Below are 11,558 nucleotides of genomic sequence, written 5' to 3' on the forward strand. Positions count from 1 at the left end.
GTGTTGATCACATTAAGTGATTTAAAGGTGACTGTGCAGCTGTAAATTAAGTCAGCTGACACAAGTATTATTAATTTTTAAAGGAATTTTTTTGATAATGAGATGATAAAGGGCAATGACTGCTGTTGCATAGATGGTGTGAATCGTTGGCTTAAAACAAAGAGGTATTATGTGGTTACATTCAGTACAAAGTATTTGTCAGGTCCTACTGAGGTTCTAGGTGTGCTAAACTGTACTCTATAATTACTACCTCATACCTATATTGTTTTATTCATTATTGCATACTCACTACCTTATATACCTGTACTGTACAGTATAATAATTCACTTGCAAAGGTTGAACCAGTCTCTGGGCAACTTGAATAATACTGTCCTAGTGATGACTCTTTTTATAAAGGTGTAATACTGTATACAGTACATGTATTTCTCAGTAAAATCTGTCATTATTCATAAGTGTAAAATTATTTCTGCAAACCTTTAGTACTCTTAGAATGAGGGTGAGATTTGGAAGCTTCCGGTGTTGCTGTTTGCTGATGATACAGTATTGTTGAGTGAAGATGAATGGGAGTTGCAAGGTTTGGTGAATGAATTTGGGACAGTGTGTAGGAGGAGGAAGCTGAAAGTTAATGTAAACAAAAGTAAAGTTATGGTGTTTGAGAGGAATGAAGTCACAGAGTGTGCAGTGAGGTTGGATGGTGAGGATATGGAGAATGTGAGTGCATTCAAGTACTTGGGTAGTGTGATGAGTAAGGATGGAACTTTGGGGGATGAAGTGCGTGAAAGGGTACAGCAGGGAAGGAAGGTTGTAGGCATGCTGAAAGCAGTGATGAGAAATAGGGAAGTGAGTATGGAAGTTAAGAAGTCTCTGCATGATGGTATTGTGATCCCTACCCTGACGTATGGAAGCGAGGCGTGGACCTTGCAAGAGGGGAACAAGTCAAGAGTGAGAGCAGTGGAAATGAGTTACTTGAGAGGAGCATGTGGAGTGACATGGAGGGACAGGTTGACGAATGAAGAAGTGAAGGAACGTTGTGGGGTAGATGTGGATGTGGTTGAAAAGATTAGGAGAAATACACTGAGGTGGTTTGGACATGTGGAGAGGATGGAGAGTGAAAGACTGACTAAGAGTGGGTGAGGTGGAGGGAGGGAGAGGGAGGGGTAGACCGAGGATGAGGTGGAGGGATGGAGTTGAGAGGTATATGAGGGAGGGGGGGGTGAGTTGGGGGGAGGGGAGTCAAATGGTGGGTGACAGAGTGACTTGGAGGCGTTTTGTCTGCGGCCACCCTTTGCGGGATTAGGGCGTCGGGCTATAGATAGATAGATAGATAGAATGCTATACCAATTTCACCACTAATGATCACTATACAAATTTCATATAGTCATGCATATTTCTGTTATAACCCAGACAGCAAAACTTAAATAGGAAGTACAGAAAACAAGATGCCTGTTGGCCCATGATGAGGTTACATGTTGGAAATAAAGCTAATACTACCTGTCATGGAAGGGAGATTAGTTAATTATTGAATCAGTTGTAAAAAAAAAAAAAAAAAAAAATCATAAATGGCTAGTGTTTCACAAGTTTGTATTTTAGTCAGTGGAATATTACAGTAGCCAACTCTTTCTTAGTTTATATCTCTTTAACCAACAGCTTAAAAAAAATACACTAGCATATTTCTGCAGTGCTATATCAAAATTAATTCTTCAGTCTGATCATTCATATTGAAGCAAATAACTCCTATGAAACAAGGTATTCAAACATCTTGAAATATTTCATCTCCTTTAATTCATCATCACAAAGCTGATAAGTTTAACAAGACCTAGCATACACTAAATAGTCCTTTCAAAAGTTCAGGAGAATAACCCATCCTCTCCACCCAACTCTTGACATCAACATAATCAGAGTTCTGTCCTGTCTTATGTTAGGATACTGTACATTCCATACCTTCCAAATCTGGTAAGTGACTCATTAAACCTCATTTCTTTAACTGACCCCACATGAGTGATAATCTAATGTCACATAACCCAACAGCTTAATTTATTAACTCATACATGATATAATGCATCTGCTGTCAACTTGAACTTCTTAGAATTTTTCATCGGAATCTTACACCATACTTAAGAATACCTTGGTTACAGTAATCTTTACCATAAGCTGAGCAAAGAGACTATTCAGTGATATGGAAAAGATGGAGGATGAGAAGAGGAGAAGGAATGGAATGGGAAGATCCAAAAGGAAATGAGATATTGAGAATCAGTCAAAAAGTAAGAAGGTGGAAAGAAGTGATACCTGTAGTAACAAACACAAGTACACAAACGGGAAAAAAAAGGAGGGACAGAGGAGAGAAACAGGGAGAGATGTTAAGATGAATAAAGAGTGTGAAGTTACTGAAGTATGGAAAGGAAAGACGCTACAGAAAGAAGGAGAGAAACTGAGGAGAATACAGTATACATTTTGTGACAGACAGACTGATGAAGCAAGGAAAAAATGGAAATAAGAATGCAAAGATGGGGGGAGAGTTAGTATATGACTACTGGAAACAGAAAACAGGAAAGATGTAAGCAGACAAGAGAAGGAAGAAGAAAATGTGTACAGTACAGAGGATGATGAGAAATGAGGGAAAAAAAGAAGGAAGAGGACAGGGAAGGACAGAAAATATGCACAGAGGTATTCTATTTGCAATCCAATTACAGGAACTACTCATCCAGTATGTTAATATAATCAATATACAGTGGGATTCAAAGTCGTAATCAGCACCCCACTAGTTATTCTATTTGTTCTTACTAACACCAACAGTCCTAGAAAACTGAAAGAAAAACTGCAAGTCAAACACAGTCTACTTAATCTGCTTGCTTGGAAGATGCAGTAAAACAAAAAGACATGAAATTCTACTTACAAACCATGAGGATTATGTACTGATAAAAGCATAATGCATAAAAGACAGTAATCTCATCTTCTCACTGTGGGTATGTATGAACTATTTTCTTACACACACATCTACTGTAGTCTGTATAACACATGGAGAACAACCCTCCCACAATCAGTGCTTTGCTCTATGGTCTTTAAATCATCAACACAACTTCCTTTTCTATGCAAATTCTTTTGCTTCCCACTTTTCCAAGGAATATATAGGAGCATTTCAAAGGGTGCAGATTAGGCAATTTTTAAAAGTACATTCCACTTTGACGCATATGATATGAAACCCTTTTTCGAGATTCATTATCCTATGATTTTGGGACTGTGAGTAATCTAGACAAACAAAAAATTATTTCCTGAAGTCACCTAATTTCTCAATGGTCAACTCAAATCAAGGTGGCAGATTAAGGTTTACATTTTTTGCATTATACAGCAGACATGATTAAATCCTTAACCAACAGAAATGCACAACTTCCACATTTAAAATCTCCAAAATTTTATCATCAGTTTATGAGAATTCCTAATGGCAAACTATCCAAAGAAATTTGTTAAATAGTGCAAGGCATATCATTATACCGTCTGTCAACATCAAAGCTTACTCAGTTTTTCTCGGCCACGGAAAAAGATAGATAATGTTTTCATATTTCCCCATTAACAACAACTCTGAAAAAAAAAACATACAATGTAATCTAGTTTCTCAGAGTACTATAGACGTAACATTTTCCGAAGTTATACCGAATCTGCTGACAATTCTAAAGTTAACCAAGTCCAACAATATTCTGTTCTCAAGGCATGACAATGTGCTGCATTTTCTTTACTCCTTCACTGTACAGAAATCTAAGGTGCACAAAATCATCTGATGGTAGTCATTACAAACAAAGGACATTGGTGTGCTGAAGGAAATAAGAAGATTACATCCTCATAATAACTATAACCAGCATATGTAGCTGGTGATTGTGACTCGTCGTGCCTGTGGCACCAATTTCAAACTGTATCAGTCAACATTTTATCTACGGAAAGAGGATTACATTTACGTTTTACAATTATGTTATACAACCACTGATCGTGCTAGCATGTGTAGGTTCTATCACTTCATGTCAGCTCTACATGTATCACTGTCCAATTTCCTTGTTCTGTACCCTAGCCCAGAGGTCTCCCCTCTACATTAATATGAATATATAATAGTAGAAGAAAAATGAGTACACAAAAATTCATGAACTAAACAGTTGCATGAACCACAGTAAATTACCTTGATTACAATTGCACCATTTAATCACTGTCATAATACAGTACAAAAACAGTAAAGACTCACACAATTGATACCAGTGACTCTGTTGGCAGTCTTTCTTACAACAGACAACAGCTCCAGGAAGTACACACATAACTACACTTATTACAGCACAGGACCACCAAAGTTACCAGCCTCTTGGTGTTGATCAGTCATTACCTCAACACTAAATATTCAAAGCTTAATTAAACAGTCTGCAGTAAACAACCTCTTAACTATGCTTCCTTATAACAGGTGAAGTATATCAGTACCCAGTAACACATTACAATCATCAATGTATTCACAGAGGGTTTTGTGTTGGGTCAGATTTACAATAATTACTATAACTGCATAACTGGGTTGTTATCACTTGGTATATGCATTTGAAAACTTTGAATCTTACATCTACCTAGCTGTTACCTGATGCTATACCCAAATCTCTCAGTCAGGGTGGCTGCATCTAAAATACTCCCATGCAACTATAACCTGACTGATTTGCACTCCTACAGTCCATTCCACTGCACACTTCACATAGATTTTAAACAACATACTTTGGATCTTCCAGGAAAATGTTGTCATGTGATCATACTATTGATATAATAATCCTGTGTAGAAATGCACCATACTGTATGAGCCTCCCTAATCTGAAAAAATGTCTGTAAATAGTACTCAGGCTAATAACAAAATGTGTGAGAGAGGCAAGTGCACAAATTCCATCTGTAGGAATGCTGGGATAGTAAAGGCCTCTGGAGCTCACACCAAATGGTCCTACAACACAAAGGTATAACATCTTTGACCAAAATGAAAGTTCTTTGTGATATACCTTTTCATCACCCTGATTCCTCCTGCGTACACTCTTGACATTCTTCTAATTCCACTGAAACCATTAATTCCATCCCCCTACACCCCTTTCTTAGTACTCCTTAACCTGTTCTCAACTACAATCCTTCATTTCACCCCACATCCCCCTGCTCCCTCAAGCATGCCATAAGCTTCTTAACCTTAACCTTCCATTGTACTCGCAGTCTGTTTGTCTAGCTCCTAACTACACCACAGCCATAATGTACACACCTTAATGACCTGCACTAGTTGCAAATGGGGGATGTATACATATTCAAAGAGTAAAAATAATGACACTTATAATGAGTAAGTGAATAAAAGAGAAACATATATAACGTCCATTTCCTACGATAATTAAATAAATGAACACTGTAACTCATTCGTGAGTATACGGTTATAACAGGGATTTCCAGAGATCCATAATTTGTAAAGAAAAAACAAATTCACACAGTAAATACAGATTTACTGTATAATACCAGTAATTAAGAGAATTCATTTATAGTTATTAACTGAGTAACAAACTGACCAATGACCGATCATAACCATATAATTACTTCTGACTTTAAGTGTCATGCATAGACAAAAAAAAGTAATATTAGTGTAAAGTATTTTATATTGCAAAACACAAAAATAAGGAGCTTTTAGTGTAAAGTATTCTATATTGCAAAACACAAAAATAAGGATCTCTTAAATATTGTGTTTCTTACTATAACAACCATATGTGATTTCCTATGTCCTCATTAATTAAAGCAAAACAGAATCTGACTGAACCTTTAATGACTCAGAATTACCTGACACAGTGAAACATAGGGAGAAGCATTACTTACATTATATAACATTACATGACTGTACTTCTTTTGTTGACTATAAAACTTGCTACAAGAATAGTCAAAAGCCAGTATTCTCTTGGCTAAGAAGCTCCCTAACACCTCTTCCTAAGTGATTTACTTGGATTATTACTCTTTATTATCCTGTTTTATGTCACTTAAATCATTCAAATATCACCATCCTCAGCACAAATAACATACAAATTGATACTATCCATCCATCCATCCATCATCCAATCCTACGTTGCCCCACGAGGAGCGTAGAAGCCCAGGGCTAGGCAGTTGGTCCTGACATTTAAGATGAGAGTGAAGCAATATCCCAAAATCAATTCCTAAGGAAAGGGTGCTAGGGCGCTTCCTTAACTGACGGGAATACGGACCAAAGTGATGAAGAAAATACCTACACTGTTCACCTTCTCTACAAAAGGAACCATATTTGCAGCAGGAAACAAATACATAGCTGACTTATGCCCTACTTGCTAAAATCTGTTATTAAATAAAAACTATACACAGTACTGCATAACGAAATATACAACTTAACTAACTCTAATAGGGATGTACAGTAATGAACACTTAGACATTAGTATCAGTAAAAACTATATAACATACTGAATTAATTAAAAGTAAATTATGAATGTCCATATATTACCTGACTCACTGTTATGCTCAGCCAAATTGTGGAAATATTACGGATGAAGCACCAATATTTTTACCTTTCGAATTTGGTCAATCTTAAGCAAAATTTGTCAGTTTAAATACTGTACTGCCTGAGGGGTTAATTTACGAAAAGGTCTTCTGACATTAATTTGGTGTCCCAACTTAGTACAAGCAATTCTCATTAAATGACTGTTTTCTTTTAGATAAATCACTACAAAGATAATTCAAAAGTTATACCCTTTTCAGAATAATGATTAAAAATTGATCACGATTTCGCAACTACCCACCACCCTCTTTCATACCTTGTCTGCCCCATTTTTGCCCTACTCTTTCTGACCATCCTAACGTTAACTATCTATGGCCAGATGCACTAATCCTGGAGAGGGTGGTCATGAAACTAACATCTCCATGTCACTCTGTTCTCCACCATCAGGCTGCTCTTCCTCCAACTCACATCACTCTCAGTCATATCTCTCCACTCCATCCCTCCACCACACCCTTGGTCTCCCCCTCCCCCTCCAGTTCAAGCCCATAATTTCTCCTGGTCAATCTCTTATTCTCCATCCTCAGTATATGGTCAAACAACCTCAAGGTACTTTTCCTTACACTTCCACCCTCCTAAACAGACTCTCTCTCACCAGGCAGCGTATACTGAAAGCAAGGCATGTGTTCTAAAATATCACAACTCTTTACATACGGTACAACTATGACTCGGGGAAAACTAAGAAATCAGTTCTGCAAGTAACGACAAAGATTTAATAGGGAAATTATCTTTCATTTAATAAGGAATTTACAGACAAAAAAATATTGCCACACGAGCAACTGATAATATAATGAGGGCTTCTTGTATTACATATATGAAGGCTGACTGGTCAGGTAAGTTATGGACACCCTGCACTAACTTCTTTCACAGTTTCCCAGTTCCTACAGAGACTCAATATTAAAGCTTAAGAACACACTATAACCACAAAGAAATTAAAAGACCCTTCAAATTCCCATAAGTTATTATAAAATTTAATTCCACCGTACTCTGACACTTACTGTAAGTTCTCAACAAACTAAAGGAAGCAATTATTAAATTAATAAACCTGACAAAGAATTAAACAAATATGCCTTCACCATCACTCACATTCATATGGTGACATTCACCATACAACTCCTCACTATAAACAATGCACTATCACTTCCTTTTCAATAAATGATATTCTATACAGAAAATACACTGCGCTACAGTACAGTAAATACCTAAGTTGGCCAAGTTAATGTCTGACTGAATTATCACAATCTTTAATTATAATCATAGTGTTGTCTCGCAAACTTGGAATGGGATCAAACTAACATTATGTGCAACATAACTATATGAGTCTATCATATTTTTATAGTACCTGTACAGTATACTATACTTTTCTATAACACTCAAATATTATGAAAAAAAAAATTAACACAGTAAATTTGCTTTTGCAATTTCCTTAGGAATATCCACTTCCCCATAATTAGAAAAAAGTTGTAGGAAATTATATACTGTAAACAATAAATTAATGTAGAAATATGTTCTTCAAACATTACTTTAGTGTTCAAAACTACTGATCAATAATCAGAACAGTAAAATCTACATAATACAAGTTAACCAAAATCTTCAGTACTGTTAACTATCACATGAAACGGCCCAATAAAGATTCTTAGTCTCTGGCCTAACCGTTTGATTGCTGTGATCGTTTGTGGGTGCCTGGTATTTTATTATGGCTACTGCCAAACAAATTCATTTCAGATGAAAGTAACCCTACTCTCAGAACATTTAAAAATTATCTCATTAACCATTTAGATGCTGAACTCAGAGGTATATTATTCTGGCTACCATCAGACAATTTCACTCGGCTAAGGAAGCTTTAATACTCAAAAGGTTAACTTGTTTGGTCTTCCTCTATTTAAAAAAAAATAAAAATAAATACTTAATCCAATGCAGCTCCTTTACATCACTCTTGAATAATTCATCTGTGACTGAACAGGCTTAACATAAGACAATATAATGTGAAAACACAGAACTATATTGAAAAATACAAGATTTATAAAAAACACAGAGAATTAAATGAAGTTATCTCTAACACACTTCACAATTTTCATTAGCTCCTCAAGAATCTCGAGTCATTGATTCATTGTGAGGACCTATGTGACAACTACAAAAATAAAAAAAACTATGTTTCCTCACATTCTTTTATCATTACCATCATAACACAACATGCCATTATCATGAAGGGGTGGTCAGGATCTCCCACTCCCCCTCCCCCTCCCCTCAACCAAAGAAAAAAAAAAAAAAAAAGGGAGGGGGGGTAAAAGGAAAACACAAATAACCTCTTAAATAGGCCGAACGTGTATAATACTAATACTCTTGTAACACCTACAACCACAATAATTTTACTTCAGGTGGCTCATATCACTTGATACACACCAAAATGAACTAATTAATTACAATTAATCTTATTACAAATGTTTACCATAATCCCTGAAACACTGTAAAGACAAAAGAAATGTTAATCACATAGTACCTCATCATAGATGACCTTTTTCTTCTCTAACTGCAGAACCATATATGATACAAAGACATTACCTTTTTACCAACACATAACATTAACTCTAGCTAATTCCAGACCTCCTCAAAGCAGACAACTTCCCATCTTATAACATTCACCAAGCACCAACATGCTGTACTAACTGCAAACCATGGGGAATGGACAAGAATATGCTGGCTATCATGAATAATTCCCCAAACCATAAAGATGAATAGGGATAACATTCATCTGTCTTAGCTTTACTTATGCATGACTATATTGGCCAAAGCTAGCTCTTGCATAGTATTAGCTTAGGTAGTGTATTTTCTGTTGTATAATCACAATTGCATTCCTGACTATCCTATGGGGAAGCTAAGTACAGCACCCTAATGCTAGAGTTAATTCTTTATACAGTACATCTACACTGCTGCTGCATTCCACAAGGATATACGTGCTTGACAATATCATCAACATGCATTTCAATCCATCTCACTTTCCACAAAAACAGAGGTAAATACCGTACTAGTAACTAAATATCAAAATGAACTTGCACTGACCTGAGGCCTAAATGTATCCTGCGAAAAGCAACATCACTAAAAATAATCCTCCCACTATGACGATACTTTATTTTTATTTATTACTGCTACCTCAAGATCATTTTACTTAGCTCAGTAAAGACTTCTTGTATGCATCCGAAAAATCCCACTTAGGCTGAATAAAATCAACACAAATAACTTTCTGTTCTTGGTAATTGCAAGAACAGAACACAAATAACATCCTCATACTGAAGTGACTCATGAACACTACTCCATGAAGTGTGTCCCTTCCACAAGGAAATGAGAGGCATTTTCTCCTTCACCAGCTGACACTCTCCTTCAACTGGTGCCACCTTCCTTCACCTCATTAACTTTGCTTCCTTCACTGACCATGCAAGATGTCCGCAATATGGGCTACGAATCACTGCTGCTTAAGTAATTAGCATGCATTCCTTCAAGTACATCAGAAATATACCATGGACATTACCCACCGATTCTACATGAATACCAGAGATAATATGATTCACATAATAAATGAAAAGAGAACATACTAGTGTCCCAAGAAACACTTTATACAGGACAGAAAGACAATAAAACCAATACAAATAAATATAACTAACCCCCCTAAAACAATCTTCAGTTAGATTTTGTTCCAGAAAAAGAAAATTACAATTACTACTATACTTTTAGTATTTATCACTCTTCTTCCACACTGGGCTATGGTTAACCCTTTGAATTTGGATGACAACCTTTGTAGTTTATTTTTGCCGCTACCAAACAATATCATTCAACTTAAGAAAGGCTCTTGTAACAAGGGGTTTTTATTAATGCTACACCTAACCAATTCAGTTTGAAAGTCTATCCTAAGTGGAATAAAGTAATCAGGAAAGAGCAAAAACAGCAAAAAAAAAATACATCACCAGGCACAATGGGCTAATACTCTTCAATTCCAGCGCTGAACGTTTCTGAGTATTATCAAGGTCCAACACTTGATTCTCGTGCCAGAACTAAACCTGAACAGCATCAGAAATGCTGATGGAAAGAGAATGTGAAAAGCAGCAATACATCAAATACACACTGAAACTTTCTTGTAGGATATTTCTAGATCTACCTAAGGTTATAAACAGTCTATGACTTTAATCTATGCACCCTTGGAGGATATACATTGAAATATATAGATTAATGTACAAAAATGCAGGAGAGACTATGTTATACAAGTGACAAAATTACGGCTTACAGTACTAATAAAAAATTGGCTTGCTAAGTCTATTCTACTATTTTTCAATGTCTGCATTATTTTCTAATATGCCTAACTTTATACAACATTATTAAAGTTCAGCAGTATATAAATTTTAAACTATATACTATATATATATATATACTGTATACTGTATATGTAAACTGCTCAGTAAATCAGACATGTTGCTAAAAGAGAACAGTTATCATGGAGGTGAACTGGAAAATAAGACAAATACATAACCACAACACATTATCATTACCATCCAAACCTCTTTCCCATTCAAAGATGGGGGAGATAGAGTCCAGAAAGCAAAGATATAAAGAAAAGGGGAGAGAAACACAATAACACACTACAATACATGAAACATAGCACGCCATCACATTCACAAAAACATGAAATCAATGATCGGTGATTGGTGGTGATATCCGTCTTTCAAAACGACAACAAAGTTCACATGTCCTCGCTATATGTCAGGGATGCTTTTCAAAATATTACAACTCTTTTCCTTACACCTAGTATTGCAAATTGAGGAAAACGGTAAATTAGCTTTATATGAGACAATGGAACGTTAGTAGGCAAACTTTTCAAACTTCAATGTGGCCTTAAGTGTACGTAAAGGACATGAAAAGGGCAACACATAGCGAGGACTTTATACTGCCTTAAGGCTGATGAGGTGCAATCCAACAAAGTAGAACATGTGCTCCAGTCTCTTCTACCTTTCACTGCTTATAT

This window comes from Coenobita brevimanus, chromosome 13 (genome assembly GCF_032717465.1).
Source record: "Coenobita brevimanus isolate Jiangsu-jjx chromosome 13, ASM3271746v2, whole genome shotgun sequence".
Taxonomy (NCBI): domain Eukaryota; kingdom Metazoa; phylum Arthropoda; class Malacostraca; order Decapoda; family Coenobitidae; genus Coenobita; species Coenobita brevimanus.